This window comes from Armigeres subalbatus, chromosome 1 (genome assembly GCF_024139115.2).
Source record: "Armigeres subalbatus isolate Guangzhou_Male chromosome 1, GZ_Asu_2, whole genome shotgun sequence".
Lineage (NCBI taxonomy): Eukaryota > Metazoa > Arthropoda > Insecta > Diptera > Culicidae > Armigeres > Armigeres subalbatus.
The window spans coordinates 140,703,943-140,726,670 of record NC_085139.1 but is presented as its reverse complement, the minus strand read 5'-3'; the positions used below and the strand labels follow the sequence as shown (position 1 = coordinate 140,726,670).

At 38.8% G+C, this 22,728-nt stretch overlaps 1 protein-coding gene across 2 annotated transcripts in view; it reads right to left on the bottom strand.

Annotated features, from left to right (window-relative positions):
- Nucleotides 1-22,728, bottom strand: part of LOC134205183 (sodium/hydrogen exchanger 9B2) — a 109,387-nt gene that overhangs the window by 80,621 nt on the left and 6,038 nt on the right. The window contains exon 1 of one of the 2 annotated variants that reach the window (XM_062680201.1): nucleotides 17,889-18,097. The exons of the other annotated variant lie outside the window; for it this stretch is intronic. The gene's annotated coding sequence lies outside the window, so the exon portion shown is untranslated. Of the gene's footprint in view, nucleotides 1-17,888; nucleotides 18,098-22,728 lie in introns of those variants that run through there. 2 annotated transcript variants of the gene reach the window in all.

Sequence of the window (22,728 nt, the reverse complement as noted above, 5' to 3'; positions counted from 1 at the left end):
ATCAAACATTTGTTATCATATTGTATATTTGTATATTTATATGTGCAAAATTATGAAAAATAAAATATATCATTTTTTAGAATTGTATTTTAGAAGCATGAAAGAAAAGTCCCGAACACCCCTAACCCAGCTGCCGAAAGCAAGGTTTCTGCTGGCTGGTTATTACGTTATTCGTTATTCGTCATTACGTCGGTTATTCGTCATTACGTCGAACATATTACGTTTTACGTAATTTCATTTTGGCAACAAAATGCCAATTACGTCGATTTTTGTTACACAAAACAGATGTAATATCACATACGATTTACGACGGCGATGATGTGCATCAAATCTGATGTGATATTACAATTTTTTTTTGCTGTGTAGGGACGTTCCGATACTTCAAAATATCGATATTTGATTCGATACGATAATCGAATCAAAGTATCGATATCACTGATATATTGGAATGAAAATATCGATATATCGGATAATCATATGATATTTCTAGACCAACATTTGAAAAGGGCGTAACAGCCAAAATGTATTCCTTCTGATTCCTCGTCTACATATATAGCTCTATATGTGGACGAAGAATCAGAAGGAATAAATTTTGGCTGTTACGCCCTTTTCAAATGTTGGTCTAGATTTCATACATGAGAACATTTGAAAGGTATATGTTGTTATTATTTATTTTCTATTTTTTCTGGACTAATGCCAGTCCAACAATCATAGACGGCGGTGTTTATCGTGGTTTTTACCGGTAGCGGCGTTTTCGGCAAAATGCACTTTTTTTCCATTCGCATGAATTCCTTAAAAAAAATCAACTGAATTTTCGAGAAATTGCTGCAATTCCACGAATAGTTTAGCTAAAATTTAACCTTTTTCGTCTTTTCGGCTTTTCAGTCTGGATAGTTTTAGAACAACCGTTTAAGATCTGTTCCAACGTTTCGGCAAATTGTTGTTATCTTCATTACGGGATGAAAGGCAACAAAAACTAGCAGAATCGTTGTGACAGATCCTAAATGCTTGTTCTGAAGATCTCCAAACTGATAAGCCAAAACCTCGAACATAGTTAAACATAAACACATATAGCCAAACTCTCAATTGAATAAAAAATTACTGACCTTTTGAATTTAGAAGAAAAACTTTCCGTAAAAATCTGTTCATTTTATTTAATTGTCATGATAAGTTCAGAATTTCCACAAGAAAATGCGGTGAAATATTTTAAACTTCCAAAGTCAATTATCACGGGAAAATCTTTTAAACTTCTACAGGAAATTCTTCTAGTTTCCCTAAGAGTTTATTAGAAAAAAGGACTGAGCTTCTATAAATTTTGCTGGATTTCACTGACAAATTCAACAGAAAAATAAACCTTAGGAATTTCCATGAGACATATTCATTTATTTAAAAAAAAAAACAGATTTTTCATGATCTGCAAAAATATTGTGAATTTTGCCAAGGAAATTTTCTTTAATTTCGTCAGGATATTATCTTCAATTTCCACGAGAAATTCATCTTAATTTCTGAAAGAGATCTCCACAGGGAATTCTTGTAAATATCTAAAGGAAAATCTTCTGAATTTTCATACAAATTTTATATACATAAAAATAAATTTCTGTCTGTCTGACCCTTATAGATTCGAAGATTCGAAAACTACTTAACCGATCGCCATGAAAATTTATATGGATGGGTTTTATGGGGCCGGGGAAGGTTCTTAAAATAGTTTGGGAACCCCCGCCCACCCCTCCTCTAGAAAGGGAAGCTCTCAAACAAATGGAACACAAATATCTGCATAACGCGAGAACTAATCAAGAAAATGGAACCAAATTTGGCTTGTGGGTGTTTTTAGACCCAAGAAATGTTTTTGTGGTGGTTCGAGACTCGAGTTCGAATATTAAATTGTAAATACAAAAAGAGTGTTTGTAATAACTCATCAATTTTAGGCGAAACAAAGTTCGTCGGGTCTGCTAGTATGTAATAAAAATTGAATTAGCTTTTTTTCTGATTCGATATATTGATATCGAAAGCAAAAATATCGATATGACCGATATATTGAATTCAAAATATCGATATAAAAATATCGGATATCGAAACAAATATATCGATATTCCGATATATCGGAAGTATCGGAACGTCCCTAATTCAGATCACGATAATTTTATGTCTTACGACCACACATACATTTTTGGACACATATCTCAGCTTAACACATTTTGTTTTTAGATATATTTGCTGATACATTCAAGGATGTATTGTATATTGCCGCTAACCGCAAGTCGAACACATTTGTATTTGGATGTGCTTGACGCGCGGTTAGCAGCAGTATACTCCAGAACAGTTTGGTTTGGACGGCCTAGGACAAACGAAAAAAAAATATGTTAACACCTTTTTAGTTCTTTCTATACTTGTTTTAGCAGGATGCATTCAACTACTGCCCAATAATACACCTTTTTTAAGAACGAACATTACTTTCAATGCAATAATTAACACAAAAACAACCGCAATAACTTCATTATCGGGAGGCAGAAGGGTTGTAAAAACTATACTGTCGTATGCCGCCTAGAAATCAACGAACAGATGGTGCGTTGGGACTTTGTATTCACGGCATTTTTGAAGGATTTGCCGTACAGTATAGATCTGGTCCGATGTCGAGCGGCGGTCAACGAAGCCGGCTTGATAACTTCCCACGAAGTCATTCAATAATGGTGACAGACGACGGAAGATGATCTGAGAAATCACTTTGTAGGCGGCATTAAGGATGGTGATCGCTCGAAAGTTCTCACACTCCAACTTGTCGCCTTTCTTGTAGATGGGGCATATAACCCCTTCCTTCCACTCCTCCGGTAGCTGTTCAGTTTCCCAGATTCTAACTATCAATTTGTGCAGGCAAGTGGCTAGCTTTTCCGGACCCATTTTGATGAGCTCAGCTCCGATACCATCATTACCAGCTACTTTATTGGTCTTTAGCTGTTGGATGGCATCCTTAACTTTCCTCAATGTGGGGGCTGGTTGGCTTCCATCGTCCGCTGCACTGACGTAGTCATGTCCTCCGCTGCCTCGACTTTCACTGCCTGTACTCTCCGCGCCATTCAGATGTTCCTCGTAGTGCTGTTTCCACCTTTCGATCACCACACGTTCGTCCGTCAAGATGCTCCCATCCTTATCCCGCACATTTCGGCTCGCGGCACGAAGCCTTTGCAGGGGCGTTGAGCTTCTGATAGAACTTGCGTGTTTCTTGTTAACGGCACAGCTGTTCCATCTCCTCACACTCCGCTTCTTCAAGGCGACGTTTCTTCTCCTGAAAAAGGCAGGTCTGCTGTCTCCGCTTCCGTCTATAACGTTCCACGTTCTGCCGGGTACCTTGCTGCAGCGCAACCACCCGAGCTGCGTCCTTCTCCTCCAGAATCTGTCTGTACTCTTCGTCGAACCAATCGTTCCGTCGACTTCGTCCCATATACCCGACGTTATTCTCCGCTGCGCCGTTAATGGCTACTTTGACTGTATTCCAGCAGTCCTCAAGAGGGGCTCACCCTCTTCCGGCAACGCTGCCTCGAGATGCTGCGCGTATGCCGTTGGCGACATCAGGTTGCTTCAGTCGCTCTAGGTCGTACCGCGGCGGTCGTCGGTACCGAACATTGTTGATGACGGATAGTTTTGGGCGCAGTTTAACCATCACCAGGTAGTGGTCAGAGTCGATGTTAGCGCCACGATATGTCCTGATGTCGATGATGTCGGAGAAGTGCCGTCCATTAATCAGAACGTGGTCGATTTGTGATTCTGTCTCCAGTGGTGTTCTCCAGTTGTACCGATACGGAAGGCTGTATTGGAAGTAGGTGCTGCGAATTGCCATATTCTTGGAGGCGGCGAAATCAATTAGTCGTAGGCCGTTTTCGTTCGTCAGTCGGTGGGCGCTGAACTTCCCAATAGGCGGTCTAAACTCCTCCTCTTGGCCAACCTGAGCGTTCAAATCTCCTATGATGATTTTGACGTCGTGGCTTGGGCAGCTATCGTACTCACGTTCCAGCTGCGCGCAGAATGCGTCCTTATCATCATCAGTGCTTCCGGAGTGTGGGCTATGGACGTTGAATATGCCGAATTGAAGAACCGGCCTTTGATCCTCAACCTGCACATTCTTTCATTGATCGGCCACCACCCGATCACGCGCCTTTGCATATCGCCCATCACTATGAAAGCTGTTCCCAGTGTGTTGCCGCAGCTCTGGTAGATGGTATGATTACCTCTAAACGTTCGCACCATTGATCCCTTCCAACAAACCTCCTGTAGCGCTAAGATGCCGAATCCACGGTCCTTGAGCACATCGGCGAGTATGCGTGTGCTCCCGATGAAGTTGAGAGATTTGCAGTTCCACGAACCGAGTTTCCAATCGCTAGTCCCTTTTCGTCGCAGTGGTCTTCGCCGATGGTTTCGGTCCGTACTCTCTTGTTGATTGTTCGTTGCTTATGATTTTTTAAAGGCTGGCTTGCAGGGCCTGACACCAAACCCCCTAAACTTCCGGAGGGCCATTTATCCTTATTTCCGGTGTACCATGGTGCACAGTCCCTCGCTGGCACTCGGACGATAATCAGCCGCCCCTAACATGGAGAACAGACGCTGTTGTGAGCCGATCCTGGCATGGAGAACAGACGCTCAATAAGATTTGCACCTTCGGAGAGGAGCATACCCCCCCTTCCCTGTCAGCATACGACCATAGTTCCCACCGGGGTTGGTTACCCGATCTTCCCTAAGGTTGCTCGTATCCCGGCCAGCACCGCGGGGAGGTAGGGATAGGAGTTGCTGGGTAAAAGGCTAAGGACCGCGAGATGGGGTCTATTTTATTCCTTCAGGTACACGAAGTACCAATGGTACGCTTTACCCAGCATTTGCCGTGCTCAGGCTTCCAAGCCTCTTGAAAGAAGAATTCCGAGCTTCTTAAAGCGAGGCTTCCGAGTCTCTCAAAAGGAGGCTTATGAGCTTCTTGAAAGGATCACCCTAACCACTTGAGAGGAGGCTTCTGAACCTCTTGAGAAGAGGATTCCGAGCCTCTCGAAAGGAGCTTTCCGAGCCTCTTGTAAAAAGGCTTCAAAGCCTCTTGAAATCAGGCTTTTGAGCCCCGGTGTTGAACTTAATCTAGAATTAAAAAAACACCTAAATAAAGATTAAAAAAAAAGGCTTTTGAGCCTCTTGCCTATTTATTTATTTATTTATTTCGTCAAACATAATGTAGACTACATTAAAAAAACTTATAACTATGTTCTATTGTAACTAATGTTCCTAAAATATTTTCTTAGGCTCATACGAGGCATGGCTAAATCAATTGCTTCACAATACTGATTGTAAACAGACATCATTTGATTCATTGGACTAAATTTTGCATAATTTGTTCGATGATGACAGGTGGCAAACAAGTTTCGATTTCTCAATTGCCGAGTAGGAGTGTAAAAATTTAAACAAGACAATAGTTTGGTGGAATCAATGCGGTGCGAAACAATATCATTCACAAATGAGATCATGGCAAATTCACGACGCTTTTTAATGATTGGATATCTATAAGCATACATCGCGCCTCGTTACGACGGAAGTGGGAATGTTGTCCACCTAATTTGCGTAAGGCATATAAAAGGAATTGCTTTTGAATTGATTCTATTCGATCATCATGTGATTTCATATACGGAGACCATACAATGCTACAATATTCTATAATTGATCTGACATACGCAACGTACAAAGTTTTAATTGTATAAGGATCTTGAAAGTTATAACTAAATCTTTTAATAAAACTGAGCATATTTGTTGCTCTATGGATAATAGTGTTGTAGTGGTCAGTAAAGGTTAGCTTAGCATCTAAGATTACACCCAAATCTCTAACCCTTTCACATTTTTGTACTGGTTGATTTCCTAGAGTTACAGTTATCGATGGTGTGCTCCGTTTTCTACTGAAAGTGATCAAATTACATTTCTTGACATTAAGTTGTAGTAAGCTTTTGTTACACCAGTTATCAAATATGCGAAAGGTGGCAAATATTGAAAGGTGGCTTCTAAGCCTCTTAAAAGGTGGCTTCTGGATCTTGAAAGGGGCCTTCCGAGCCTTTTAAAAGAAGAAGAGCCTCTTCCGAAAAAAGATATTTTAGGTACTAGATAAAGATTGTCGCTTCGGTTCCCTTTGTTCTGCTGTCCGGAACATGTTGGGTACCAAACTGTCAAATCGTATGGATTTTCCTTCTTTGACATTTAGCTCCCCTATCCTCGCCAGCAAAAGATGTTCCGGACAGCGACGACAGCGACAATCTTTATCTAGTAACTAAAATATCTTTTCTTACGAGTCTCTTAAAGAGGCTTATGAGTCTCTTGAAAGGAGGCTTCCAAGCCTCTTGGAAGGAGGCTTTTAAGCCTCTTGAAAGGAGCCTTCCGAGCCTCTTGAAAGGAGCCTTCCGAGCCTCTTGAATGGTACTTTTGAGCCTCTTGAAAGGAGGCTTCCGAGCCTCTTGAAAGGAGGCAACCTAACGACTCGAAAGGAGGCTTCTGAAGTGCCCTGAAGAAAGGAGGGCTTCGAGCTGTTCGGAAGAAGGCTTTCGAGAAGCGTAGAAGGATGCTTCTAATCCTCTTACAACGAAGCAAACGAGCTTTAGTGAAAAATCAAATCATTTTGTTCATTCGACGTTTTGTTCGTTTATGCACATTTTACAAATTGATAAATTATCTGAAATCTGAACATCTTTCAAATGAGTAAAGTAATTTATCACACAGGACTGAATCCGATTTTCATCCGCGAGGCACTTTCAGCGGTAAACATCAACTTAAACAATGATAATTGTTTTTTTCTGCACATAGTAAACACATTCAGTGACAGTCGAATGAATGAGTTCGTGGAGTAGTCGTCTGACTATGTCATTCTATGTTTTGAATATTCATGCGATGTTTGTCAAAATTCGGACCGAAGTTGCTTCATGAAGATGAATATTTTAAGCTCTGCCCCCTAGATCCAGCAAAGGTACCCCCAGGGGTACATGTACCCCAGGTTGAGAACCGCTGTTTAGTGGAATGTCTTCAACTGTCTAAGACGAATTTATGGAAATTTTGTTTTTATTTTTAATGAAAATGTTGATTTCTTTATATAAAATTCTTCTCTTTCAATTAAAATGTTCTAATTGCTAATATATTTTTTGGATTTTGGAAAACTTCATATTTCAAATTTCTCACAACTGTCACTTTTATTATTCCACGCATGCTCCAACGCAAAATAATAAAAATGACAGCTGGAATAACAAAAATGACAGTCATGCGTGGTTTCCGTTTTTTTATGGAGTACTCTTGAAAATGCGAGTGCATTTAGATTTGGATTCCGGGAGGCTTGTCCTTAAGTATGAAGATACTCTTTACCAAGTGATAAATGCTAAAGGCTAAACAGGCTTTCAACAAACACTACCGTTTTGATTCATATTCCGACACCTGAGCACATTTTTCACTTCGGAGGTGTTTATGGAACATGAATTAACATATTTTAATAGATCAGTTTATTACCAAATTTTCAAAATGACTTATTTGTCTTTGTAAACAAAGAGTCAAACGTTGACTTGTCGAACCTGAGAGCATTCCCATGCAAACCAAAACCAACAACAGTTAGCCGAAGTCTTCGCCTATATGTTGATGGTGTTGTTTTGCTTGGAAGTGCTCTCAGGGTCGACAAATCGACGTTTGAATATTTGTTTACAAAAGCAGATAAGTCGTTTTGAAAATTTGTTATTGAACTGTTTCCATCGGGTAGCGCAAAAATAGAACTTTCATATGAGCGCTTGATAATCATACTTCATTGATTATAACTATCAATAAGGAATAATTTTATTCCACCAAACTTTGTCTCAAATTCAAATGCCGAACACGAATAGTAAAAATCGTCCCAAAATTCGAATACTGATTTCAATTCCGAACACCACTTTGAACACACCACAATACAAAATTTCAACGTTATCTCACTGTTCGACAATTCTAATGTCCCTAATCTGTACGCAGCGCTGTGGTCGGATATCATGAAATCATGGGATTAATAAATATCTCCTTAAGGAGACTCCTCATGGAATCCAGATTAAGAAGTGCTCGCGTTTTCAAGGGCACACCACTAAATACAAAAACAACGCGCAACCGTCATTTTCATTATTTCTGCTTTGCTGCATCGCATCATGCGTGAAATAATAAAAATGGCAGTTGTGCGTTGCTTCCGTATTGAGTAGTGTTTGTGATATAATTATCACCATATGATAAGTAGGCCTTCAAATAGTTCGGAACTCTCCCGCTAAAGCAGCGCTTCAGCTAACTTTTTATATGAGTATGATAGGATGATGGTGTCTTCCACAATGCTTTAATATTTATTGAGCTCCGTATGTGTTTGACGGAAACCTGTCACTTATTCAATTGAAGTAGGCTGTAACATTGATGTTATAAAGAGCATATAAACTTTCTGGTTCGCGTTTAAGCTTCGTTTTAGTTATTTTGCAGTATTATTTCAAAATATATTGGTCTGGAATTTATTTGAGAAATCACTAAATGGCACTACAGATTTAGTTCCCTTGAAGTTGAAGTTCGTACACTCTGGACAGATTTCGAAACAAGAAGGTTTTATTCTACCTATATTATTAAGGAACTTTTAGTAGTTAATATAAAAACGTTGTTCGTAAATCTATGTCTAATTCGAGGAGTGTGCGAATCATAAAAATTAGAAAACGCGTATTTGATAAGATTCGTCAGAAATACCTGGTGTCTCAGGTGCCAGTATATTTGGTGATTTTTTAATTTCGTCTTCAAGCACTAAATCGTTGAAAATGGGCTCTCATGAAGCATTACCGGAAACTGTGAAACAGCTCCTACACACTTAACCAGCTTTTGAATGTTCGGTATTTTTTTTGCCGAGTTTCAACTGCAAAATTCCTTTTTTACTGAAAAACAAGTTTTTTAGTGAACCAACAATGATTGTCAGTAATAAATTTCCAAGTTTCGGTAAAAAATTACGTTGATCATTATTATTATTACTTATTTTTACTGAACAAATAATTAAATCCATAAATTGCTGAACATCACAAAATTTTGGTATATATCAATGCTGCACCATCAGTAAAACACAAAAATTTACCGATTAGTCTTTAAAAAAATACTGAACACTATTGTAGAGCCCCTCGCTGTAGTTTTCCGTCTTATTTTTTTCCGGCGGAACTGCCATTTTGAAAATTATTTCGGTCGTGGATGGTTGGATACGCGTTCTGAAAAGTTTAAAAGTGAACAAGTAAAGTAAAACAAGTTGAAAAATCTTTTGTTCACTGAATGATGGACTATATTTTGCAAGAGCTCCGTAAGACCGATGCCGATATTGAGGAAATCTTCCGTAAGTAATAATTTCCTATATTTTTATAGCTCTCTAAAAAAATGGCCGATTCCATCTTATGCTTCTATTGCCGGCGTGCTATTCCCGGATATGTCAACACGCTAAAAATGAACTACTCAAAATTGAGTCGAATCCGACTCATTTTCATTAAAAACGGGACAACTCAAAATTTGAGTAAAAGATACTACTTCAATAAAATGATGATTGCACTTAAACTAGGAGTCTGTTTGTCGTAAAATGCACTTAGATAGATAGATGAACTTGATTCGCATCTGTCGTATTAAAAATTGATGGAAGGCCAAGCTTAATTCTCGTGAAATCATCATTTTATTGAAGTAGTATCTTTTACTCAAATTTTGAGTTGTCCCGTTTTTAATGAAAATGAGTCGGATTCGACTCAATTTTGAGTAGTTCATTTTTAGCGTGAAGGGATTGAGCAGACATATTCGTTGGCATATCACAAGCTCGGATTTCCATGAGGGATCCACACTTTTTGATTGCACGTTTTCAAGATGTAATCTCCGATATAAAAAATCACCCGCTAGATGTTCCGATTGCTTCAAATATTGACCAACTCCTTGACCAGAACCCACTAGACAACCCCTCGACCCTTGATCAGAACCTAAGCTTTAATGAGGACGAACCCTTGAACTGCTTGTTGACATTAGATGAAATCAAGAAAACTGCTGCCTTAAGCATTTGCAGACTGACAGCAGATGCTGGATTGCCGCAGACTAAAGTTTCTGCAGCTGTGAAGATTTGTGAGAACATCGTGAATCAATTAGCAGATTATTTACTCGAACGTACGAAACATTTCCTTACAACTTTTTCAATCGATTTCGAGCAAGATGCTACAAAAGACTTCTTGAAATGCTTCATGAATTTAGACTTGTTCAAAGGCGTAAGGACTTACCAGCAGCAAAAAACATACTTGCAGGATCTTGCAGTTAGTATTCCTACGCCTGTATCAAAATGTGTGGGAAGTCGACGGATAATTAGACATGTCAATGGGATTCCAAAAATGGTTACTACTAACGAAACATTTTCTTACGTTCCGATTGTGGAAACTCTCAAACTAATATTTCGTGATCCTCGAAATAGACAGCTGTTAAAGACCAATGATGATTTCATTGAAACGCCAGGTATAAAAGAGTACAGTTCGTTTGAAAGCGGAATGCTATTCAATAGAAATGAATATTTTAAACTTTACCCCGATGCTGTAAGGCTTATTTTGTACCAGGATGATGTGGAAATTGCCAACGCACTTAGTTCTCGAGCAGGAAAATACAAAATCTCCAACTTTTCATTCAAAATACAGAATATGCCTTCTAAATGGAATAGCTCCCCTAAAACTATTTTCCCTTTGGTAATCGCCTTATCACAATTGGTGAAACAGAAAGGATACAACAAGGTGCTACAACCATTAGTAAGAGATCTGCAGAGATTAGAGCAAGGAGTTACGATATATTACGGCTCAGAACCTTTTACGATACGTGATGTTGTCGTAATGTTTGTTGGAGATTCACTGGCTCTCCACGATGTGTTTGGTTACCTAAGTCCAAGTGCAAATTGGTTTTGTCGAATTTGCACAATCACTCGGCCAATGTTCCATGAAAATCCTCTGGAAGTGTTCCCTTTAAGGACGTTGGAATGGTACAACACTAACCTAGCAGCAGTTCAAAGCGGGCAGAAACATCCATCAGAATGTGGACTGAAAAGTCAAGGCAGCGTGTTGAATAATCTCGAATACTACCATATAATACATAACTGGGCTCTCGATCCTATGCATGATCTGGGAGAAGGTGTGATTCCATTAACTATCCAGTTAGTTTTGAATCGCTACCTCATATCTACTGAGCTGAAATTTACCGTGGGCTACATAAATCATCGAATCAAAAATTTTAACTACGGATACTCCGATCGAAAAAACCGCCCTATGGGTAACTTTACAGCGTCGATGCTTACTAAACCAGGGGTGGCATTGCGCATCTCGAATCGAATCACTCGATTCGTACGTTTTTGCATTCGTTTCGAAAAAAATGCGGCATTATGTATTTCGTTCGACTTCATTCAGTCGCAATACAAGATTTCGAATGGTGCTGTACTAGCTCAATCGAGTATGTTCTGTCAAACGAAATGTAAACAGAGAGAATAAGAGATAGCTCTCTCCGTGTTTAGTATGCCGCCCGCTGGAGAGACAACCTTCAGCGCATGGCGAATGTGAGTAAACAGCGAGAAAAAGAGTAATTTCATCTGCGTGTAGCATGTTGCCTGGCAGTTAATTTATAAACAAGCAAATTGTGCTCAATTACTATAAAAAGCATATTATTTATTGAGCAGTTGCAACCGATTAAAATGTTTTGTCGATACGATATGTTTAGTAGATTGAGATATAGTTACGACACAAATTATAAGTTTTATGTTTATTCAAGTTTATGCCACATATCCGTTGGATATCGCGTGAATTCTAATTGGTTGCATGTAAAATACTACCACACTGATTGTGAGAGTGCGTTTCAGATTCCCCCAATAGCACGCTTACCAAGGACATGCTAACGAAAATACTATTATATGAATCATTTTTTCCCTAATATTTACCATATTTGCAAGTGAAGAAGTTAAGAAAAATGAAAACTGTATTAAAAACTGCAATTGCAAAAAGGCTACATGTTCTAGCCCTCATGTTGTGCCTGCAAACAAATTGCATACGTTAATTATTGGCTGCCGCATAATTTTGAGATTTACTGCTAGTTAAAACCATGGCTGTTGTGTTGCTCTCGCTCTCGCGATACTCTCAAAGAAACTTTTTTCCAAAACGTCAACAATGCTTTGGGTGGGGATGATGCATAACGCACTACTGAAGAAAGCCAATTGTAAAACTTATTCAAGGCAATTCCTTGCTTTGTACTGTGCATAAAAAGTTATAACTGTGCCAACTACCTGATATTATTACACAATTATTCATAAATACAATTATTGGATGCTTGTTTTTAACTCTGCCTGCATTGAAGTTTCATGATTGGTACGAGCGTTTGATTCCACTCCTCTCTATATCGATCAGCTGTTGTGAATCCTCTCAAAACTCTAGTGCTGTCCAATGAGAGCTTGAAGTAGCTCGAAGTTTCTCCCCGTCCTGCTCATGCCCATTTGTTGACAAAAAAGAACAAGCAGGACGGGACCAACTTCGAGCTACTTCGAGCTGCTCATTGGACAGCATTTCTCACGTGTTTCAACTTCCCGAGTTGAAAGAATACTTTTTCGGTATCATTTAACAGATCAAAATACTTTTTGCAAGCAATAATAAATCTAAATTATGATGAAGGTATTTGTCAAGTAATTTGACTTGAAATTATGCACATGAAATGACGTTGAAAGTTTATTCAATGAAACATACAATCCATTGTATCTTTCCATTATCAAATGAGAAAATGTTTGTAGGATTCGTGCGAAAGATGATAAAACTAAATATTCTTACACTAATTGAATCATTTATTTGCAAAATTATGAAGAAAATGGTGCATCGAACCACGAAAGGTTGATGCTTGAATCGTGTTTGTAAGCCGTAAGGTAGGCAATTATTTTTGGTGTGTTCTGCGAATGAAAGCGATTATATCGTGATTCGAGAAAAGCATCATGAGGGCCCATTTACAAACTACATAACGTTTTAGGTTCTGGGAAGGTACTTGTCTGAGCGTTAAGGACTTTATAAATTTCAGAACCCTACCATTACTAGAGGCTTGGTGTGGGTTGAGTTTAGCGTTATGTAATTTGCGAATGAAACTTGACCGCTGAGTGGATTAACCTGTTTTTACAAAAATTCTTAGCAACCTAATCGCAAGCATCGGATATTCTAGGGTAAAACGCCCAATAGTGGACCCCCTAGTAGCGGAATTTTGCTCTTCCTGTCATAAGGCTTAAAAAATTTCAACATATTAACACTGCTTGATCTCTAACAACAAGCTCTGCATTCCCTCTTCACGATACATACATAAAACACCCAAATACACGACGTTATTCGTTGAAATTAACATTTTAAAGTCTAACTGAATTCGCCCTATAGTAGACCCCCTGGGGGTCCATAATAGGAAATTGCTTCCCTATAGTCGACACTTCATTTGGTTTTCATCTCCCGTTTCGGGATGTTCTTCTACCTTCTTCCTTTTTTGGGCCCCCCCCCCCCCCCCAAATATTCCTATAATGGACACTCTCGTGTTTATTTTTTATAGAATTGTAAAAAATCATCTAATTTTACTTTCCATAGCATTTCCAATGCATGCAATCAAATCATAGGACTGTAAGGTAGGTTCTCCCGATAGAATTTCATAGCAAAATGTTGACATTGTGCAGTAATAATGCAAAAATGGCTGGAGGGTCCACTATTGGTTGGGGGTCCACTATTGGGCACTTTACCCTATCTGCAGCTTTCGGTTATTTTCTCCAGTACGGGTTATTGGTGAGAATATTTTGATTTTAGAGTTTCACCTACACTGAGGAAAATGGACGTATGATTTTCAATCAAACGCCTTATGAAAATTTGCCACAAGGAATCGGTATGAATTTCAATATGTTGCCTTATGAATGATGATTTTCATTTGAAAAAAAGTGAAGTGCGGCAGACTGGGTTCGAACCACGGATGTCGGGGTCGGGAGGCCGGTATGTAGACCACACGCCCATCGACGCTTGATTACTCGGGAAGGTAACTGCTTATAAGAATCACTGTTGGTGGAATAAGCGGTCGAAGATTCATAAGGCGCCAGTTATGAATTTCGATAGTTCAGTTTGCTGAGTGTATACTAACGTGGTGCTACAAATCGAAAGCGCATGCCACCATTTGGCTACGGGAGCCCCCAGTATTGTCCAAAAAAGTTTTGGTTCATTATGTCGCTTTACTAATGGAAATTGTGAAATAAAAATGATAGCTGACATAGTGTGGTTGTTATCTATTCATCTGATGTGCGGAAGCAGGTATGTTCATTCAGAAAACTCTTTTATTGGGCAAAAGAAAAACTCTAGCACAGCCAGCCTGCATAAGTCAACGAAACATGGCTGCTAAAAAACCGAGTCAAAGTGATTTTTCACGCAAGATAATTGCTTTTAATAGTTTAAGAAGTGTACAAACCTAGAGTTATGAAGCAGATATGTGTTTGATACACTTTTCTAAAGAAGCAGTGGTTAATATCTCCCTACAAATCGACGTATTATCGCAGAAATATTGAATTATTTGCGTGATGAGCCAATGTTACATCCAGGGCCAACATTACCGCCGGTTACCCTATACAAAATTAAGCTAAAAATAAATACATTTTGGGCACATTTTTTTACAAATAATACGTTGTATCGTTGACAGAATCAAAATAAGCCCTTTTAAAGATGGTTTCTCGCAAGAGTTGCTTATAATACTGATGTCTTAAACTTTGTCTAAACTTTGCAGGAGACGCCATCATCCTGTCATGCTCATATAAAAAAGTAGTTGAAGTGCCACCCTAGTGGGAGAGTTCCGAACTATTTTTATCACTATATGAAGGCCTACTTATCATGCAACAACTTTGGCATGTACTTCCAAAGCTGCCAAAACCTTGTAATCCACTGTGCATTAATATGAAGAATGGAGATGATAAGCATGTTGTCTTACTGGTTAATTTAATGTGTGATATATTTCCGAAAATTCTTTACGTCCAAAGAAATTCATTCTACATTCCTTCTGCCTTATACACTTTTAGTGGTTTATTTTTAGATGCTATTTGAACAAACAAATTAGCACGATGTCGGTTATAGCTGTTGGTAGGAAACCAGTCACTGATTCATTTGTGCAAATTACACAGTCTTCTAAATGATATGCGCGTGGACAATTTAATTTAAATCAAAAAAAATTAACCTTATCATGATGTTAAACACTGCATAGATATTTACTAGCAATCTCCAAAAGAATCAAAATTTGTCATCGTACAAATCTTGGCGACCGTGCACGAAAGAACTGGAACATGATTTAATGATCAGTACAATGAGAAGGACGCTAAGATTTAGTCATTAGTGATAAGGAAAGGTTAACTGGGAGTACAGAATCACAAGCAAAACAAAAACAGTCACCGGGATATCGAAAGGGTACTCCTTACCTAACGAGACCAATTAAAAAGTTCATTCATTACGTAGCCATCAGTCGTAAAACGCTTCTGATTATGTTTGGTCCCTTTTTCCGTGGAGCACCGTGGCGAAGCAAGGAATTATGACACTCGAGATTAAAATGGACTGCTCCGGTTCATTAGCCGTCGTGATACATTCCGCTGATAGCGGTCCGCACCAAAATAAGGAAAATTCAGAGCATCTGGGAAGTAAATTGACCGAGAAAACGTTTATGTGGCTATCAATCAGAATGGCTTAGTCATCTGCGATCATCACGGTAGGACGGTTGAAATGGTTTGAATGAACGGCAAACATTTACGGATGCGTGGTTTGACCTTACATTATTTCAGATTCCGTATACGAAGATGTTCAAGTTTTGGTTGCACACAATTATAGTAGGGTAAATGGAAATAACAAGCATTGGTTTAAATTGATTTTCACCATTACTGGTCCTATAGAAATACAAAAACTGTGAATTTTAGCTGGATGTAACAAAAGTTGGTTCAAATTCATGTGAGCATTGAAAAATACATAACAAAATCATGACCTTCCGTCAAGTAACCTGACACAATCATTTCGGTTTCATTGTATGTACATTGTACATTCACACACATAATGAACCAAAAAGCCATAATCGTAATGATTTTGTCCACTGTCAAACCAATTAACAATATTACAGAGCTTTTTTTTCCCCTATTATGCCTATTATGGTTGATTTTTATCATACGCACTAGATCGCCACCGCCACCGCTAGTGCTTTTTGTATGAATATTTGTATTACTATGGCCTTGCTTTTTATACCAGTAAGACTGATAGCTTGTCTCATATTAAAATAAATTTTCCATTTAACAAGATATTCATGGCATTGTTACTATTGTTGACGAAATTATTTACATCTGGAAAATTCGCTTGCGGCCCATGTTGAAGGGAACATTTACTGTGCACGTTTAGAATAATTTAATATTTTTAGGCATTGAATAATTCAATCAGCATGATTCGCTAGAAACCCCCCTCTATAACCAGATCAAGTCGCCATTTCAACCTGCTGACGACGGTGACTTATAAATTCGTGGCATCAACAGCATTCGCTTGTCTCTGGAAAAGAAACCCAACCATTATTCAAGCGTGAAGCGTGAGCAAAATGATTACAGCCTCATAAACCAAAATGAATGGCTATGGTGTGTGATTCGTTTTCCTTAGTTCGGGAGGCAGCATCCATTTGGAATGTCACTCCCGCTACTGAGGTGGAAAGAATGATTTGCGGCTGCTTTAATGCGGATTCCATGAAAGTAATGAAGCAGTCGATTTCATACTCGGAAGAAACTTCGATGTAATTATTGAAAAGCATTGATGCTTATTTGATTTAATAATATTTTTTTACAACTTTGGGAACTCTTTTAAAGTGTTACAAATATCAACACACACACACACACACCGGTTGTTTAAAAAAATAAGAACCTCAGCATGCTGTACACATTGCAGAAGGAATTTTACCAATCTGCTGTCATAAAAACTGAGTGGACAATATTACTATGATATTACATGTTTATGATAATGTAATATATTTTAATAGCTGTGAAATGTGAAACAACTTCTACTACGTGAGACGAACACTATCTGCAGAAAAGAGGTAATCTGTATGTTTTATTCTGTATTATGATTATTTGCATTTGTAATGTAGCTAATAAATTCGAATAGGTTTTATATCTAATCAATGCATAGTTGTATTACCACCATCGGGGGTGACAATGGGTCTGGGGGGTGAGAATGGGTCATCGCTCTCACCGGCAGCCTGGAGGTCGTAGAGTAAAATCGTTCAAAAAGGTCTCTTATATTTTAGTCTTCTTGCCCTCAGATACATTCAATCCATTCCACAAGCATTCTAAGTACTTGAAACAGTGACCCATTCTAACCCCCATTCGACGCATTGTCACCCCCCACGACGGTACATGAATCATTATTAGTATCAACAGTAATGCAAATCTTTCTTCAAATATTATATCTCCTAATTGTGTTTGGTCAATTGTTCCAATTATTTTTTCAACTTCTTGAAACGGTTTTTTAACCAGTTCTCGACTAACTATAAATAAGTTTTTATTATTGACTGCTCTACTTGAAAAAAAAAACTGCACTTGGTGAAGATGATTCCATTTCTGTCTTTTCGCAACTTGACCAAAATCTTTTGTTAACACGCATTTACTCCACAATATGGAACTGGGAGCTTACGTCACTTTTCCATGTTACATATGTAGTTCAATTATCAGATTTATCTTGCTTCCCAAGTTATTATTAAAACCTATCCAACATGACTATGTAATTGTTTTTTAACAAATAAATCTAAAAAATATGTGTCAAATTAATCTTAGTAAAAATAGTGGGAAGCTACAACCATATACAGCCAATATCCACACTTACCAAAAACTTCGCACACTTGGAAGATCGCTTCGTATGTTATTATAATCAAATATCACGTTCCAGCAACCGCCTGCATATGCCGGCTTTATCATTTATCGCAACAGCATCACACAGCAAACACAATCACTTATAGAAGCACCTTCGGTCACTAGGTAACCGACAAACGGAAGGTCAAACAGTGGGTTTGACGAGCGGAAGGGTTGCGGTTTTCCAGCTGATCAAAACAAAACAAAATGGCACACACACATCGATACGCTGTCAGTTTCGGGTTTCAAAACCGACCGCCAGAGTGAAAATGTCGACGTTTTTGTAACGCTTCTGCGTACTGGAACCCCTAAATGTTGTATAAGGAAAAAATGTTGCACGCAATCAAGTGTTAGCCGTGAGACACTTCGATGCAAGGGATATGTCGAGACAAATTTATATTTTTTCTGTCTTTTCGTTTCGTGCAAAATCGGGTAGGGACTCGGTAGGTATTTCCATCTATAGACTAATTTCCGTCATGGATGCTAAATCCAATGAACGCAACTTCCATTTGCTATATGTAACTCCACTACATTAGGAGGAAAGCATAGCAGGGTTGTGTTGAATCATTTTGGTACGATAATGATTGAAATTATCCTTTGACATGATTTCAGATATAGGCGAGCTGTCGTTAGAGATGACTTTTAAAATGTTGCAATTGATTGATAACAAATCCAAAATTATCATTTTAATATAAACTTTACCAATACCAGTTTAATGTCAACAGTGAAATCGTCTGTTTGGCATTGTGTTTTGGTGCCAACACGGGTAGAAGCCAATGAACTGAATAACACAACATGATATGGACTTGGTTGATATTCAAGATTAAGAGAACTGGCATCAATTTCAAAAATTTGCACCGAAATATAATTTAAATATCGATATGTGCTATGGATAAAAACAAACTAATAGCATGAGATATTGATCACTTATAACAAATAGCAGACCATGATATCCTCATGATATTTAAGAGCAAGTTATTGATATTGTCGTTTAATCTTTTATCTCTTATATCAACCATATCTTGCTTATAACGATTTCATATGATTGAGCTATTCCCTTCTGATCGTAAAGTGACATGGAGATATTGATGTCTAAAATGACCACCCGATACACCTCACTGGGATTCCATATAAATCCGGAACCGTTAAACCGACATGTTCAACAATGTTCATATGATGTGATTATAAATATATTTTCATGCATATATTTGGAACATGCAAATAAACGCAATGTTGAATCGATTTTACTGTTCTTTTAAATTGAAATAAATTTAAACTGTGCTTGCTTGTATCAGTTGCTAATAATTAGGATTGTTGGCTTTCGGTCACATGAAAATGTTGATAATTTAAAATCATTGCCAACGTTTCGATCCGGGGGTTTTAATCTTCATCAGGGCTCGAGATTAATCAAATTGTCTATTGAAGTGCTGGTCACACGATGAACGGTCAGGTGGGTTGGGGTAATCGAAACGTTAGTAATGATTTGAAACTATCAACATTTTCATGTGACTGAAAGACGAAAATCCTAATTACTTGCTTGTAAAATTCAGTCAAATTTAATTGAATATCGAATGTTAATTCGTTTGTTGGGATTGGCTGTAATTTTTACACGTCGTCGAATTTTCAAAACTATTTGCTGTGTGCTTTTTCCATTTTCCTACCTTTGATTGGATTCTCGTACAACTTTTTTGTGTTTCTTATTCGTACCAACATCGTCTTGGCATAACCGTCTCGTGGAGAAAACTTATGCCTCTGAACAAATTTGGAAGCATAATAATCAGTTTCAGGCATACTGGAACCGGTCCTGGGACTCTATCTGGGAACATATATAAGAATACTTTCAAATGTATTCTTCAAAAAAACTCAAAGGTTCAGCCCAATCGGGTTGTACGCAAAGGTGACGTAGGACTACGTAGCTATACGAAATGGTTGGCATTTACCTGGGTGCTGCGGATAGAGCCACTTTTCTGCGCTCAAGCGAGTAGAGGGATATTTTGAAGTCACTCCCATAAACAAAATTATTTTGCAGCTACTTGGCTGTCAAACATTTCCCGCTCTTCGAATTTCTCTTTCCACGCTGCATGAGGGCGAACAAATGCGCTAGACTCTACATGACTTTACGATTGTTAACATACTTTCATGCTCCAATCAGCTGCTGAATCTCGTGAAATTTCGTAACGAGTGCTTTTCAATTGCATTCCTACTAATTTTCCACTCGAAATATAATGTGAGAATATTTGTTACAAAGAATACAAAACTCCAACAAAGTTTATTTTTATTTTTTCCCCAAATAATAACAATACTTCTCAATATTAGATCAGAAACGAACATAACCACAATCTTCAATGTTTGGCTCCGGCACAATAGAAAATTTTGGCTTCAGTTTGACAACCAAATCGATTCTATCCGCACCACCCAGGCATTTACCATAATAATTCGTGTCTCTTTATTAACATTGAGCAAACTGCTGGAGGTCTGGAGGTCAACTGAATCTAGAAGGCGAATCCCAGTTGGATGGACTTTGAGACTCTTACCATTGAATTATCATGACTCATCGGCCGCATCGCCGCTGAAGCCACTCGACTGGCTTTCAGTGGAGGATATCACAATATTAGAAGACACAATCATCAAAAATGTCCGAAATAAAGGAGAAATCAGCAGAATCAGAAGTGGCTTGAAACCAAAAGCAAATATATTTATTTGCAACGTTTGGTTTTCGCCCGCGATTTGAACGTACGTGGCAAAGTGAGGAGAACTTCAAGAATTAATTACACATAGTTTTTTTCAGGACTTAAACTATTCATCCAATAAGAGGTATTGGCGTCTTCATCGATTTGGCTGTCATCGGCGGAAAGTGAAATTTTCTGGCAAGATAATTAGGTTTTGTTTCTGTTAGTCATTGAATAGAAATCAGTTTTTTCGAGCCACCATTTTATACACAAGAAGGTCAATCCGAGATAAATTTTCTTCAGAGTGTAAAACTTAATCGTTTTGCGACGGCAGAAAGCTACTCTTCAGTAGCAGAAGCACAAGCGCTCGATGGAAGGGATGATGCAATAAATTTGTTTGAATGGATGGAATCACTCACAGCAACCAAGCTACCACGCCAAACGCCGATACCACAGAAACAGTCCATTTTTGCTATCAACCCTGAGAAGAATCAATTTTCTTTTCCCAATGCGCCTTTCCAATAACTAACTGTATCCAAATGCTTTTCGGAATCTTGCGTTGAAATTGTCCCACAGCCACTTGATGATTTTTCGCTAAGCCTCCACCCTTTGAAATAAATGTTCAGCATTGCCACTGATGCTAACCACGTCTTCGTGCTACTGTGTCCGCTCCGCTTCATCAAATCTTGTTCAACTGCTCTTTGCAAAATCCTGATCAAAATGGCTCGCGCGCAACGGAAAGCAGCTTTCTTGTATTCAATAAATTGGGCCCGTTAGCACCGCCCCTTTGCGATATGATATGGGTTTAAATATAATGTGCGCTCATAACGATTAATGAATTGGCGGGGCTAATGGAATTACTTCATTAGATATGTATTAGAAAACTGCTTTCCAGCGCGCGTGAGCCATTTTGATCGGGACTCCGCAGACAACACACCGTTCGGAGAATAGCAAATTCTAAGAATCCTATTAAATTTTCTCGCAAGATTCTGAATTTGGTTATGAGCTGTTGGTTATCTAAGATGCGTATTGTTGAAAAGAATAACAACAGAAATTATACTCAAGACGGTGTTTCTTCATATGAAAAAACATTACCTCTTGGAATCTGTCTGTCCGAGCGACGTTCGCCGGTGGGTGGTTGCAGTAGATAGTTTCCATTGAAATGGCGTCTTCATAGATTGTATACAAAAGCCACCATTTTATACAAAATAACGTTTATCCGACTATCCGAAATAAAAGATAGGATCACCGTCTTCGACCAGAGGTCGCACAGACTGAACACTAAACATCTAGCATGAGACAATGGAGAGGACATTCACACAACACCCAGTGGACCAGTGCAGAACTTTACGCTTTAGGAAAAGTTTTCTCTTTATCGGGGCGGGAATCGAAGCCACACCCCACAGCACATGCGTCTAGACGATTGACGTCGCTAACCGCACGTTTCTTCAAAGTGCAATCGTAACTAGCGAATTTGATAGCGCGTCGGAGGGAGATGATGCAACAAATTTGAATGGATGGAACCACTTGCAGCAACCAAGCTACCACGCCAAACCGAATGCCACCGAGACAGTCCATTTTCGCAATTAACTCTTTCTCTGCATACAATTTTCTTTTCCCAATGCGCCTTTCCAATAACTAACTGCATCCAAACGCTTGTCGGCACCTTGCGTTGAAATTGTCCGACCACCACTCGATGATTTTTCGTTAAGGCTCCACCATTTGGAATAAATTTTCAGCATTGTCACTGCTACCCACGCCTTCGTTGTTCTCTTATCCTTGACTCTTCCCTCTCAGCAGGGATGATCACAAACAAAATGAATATGCGCGACCCATATTTAGTGCATCATACAAACATATTTATTGCTCATTGAACAGAGCCTAGCTGTCCCTACTCTGGTTAGACTTAATCTAGTGTTTAGAATTTAACAAATGCAACTGGTTTGCTCACCGAATTTAAGTGCGCCGCTACTGGGATATGCCTCTCCCCCTTAGCAGCGGGACGCTAGTGACGTGCTGGCCGATGTACTCCCGGACGAACATGCTGATTCGCGACGCTGGTACCCAACTCTATAGCGACGACGACTGCCGCTCCTCGATGTGAGATCGATGGTCCTGCGTTCACTTCGACCACTAACAATGGTT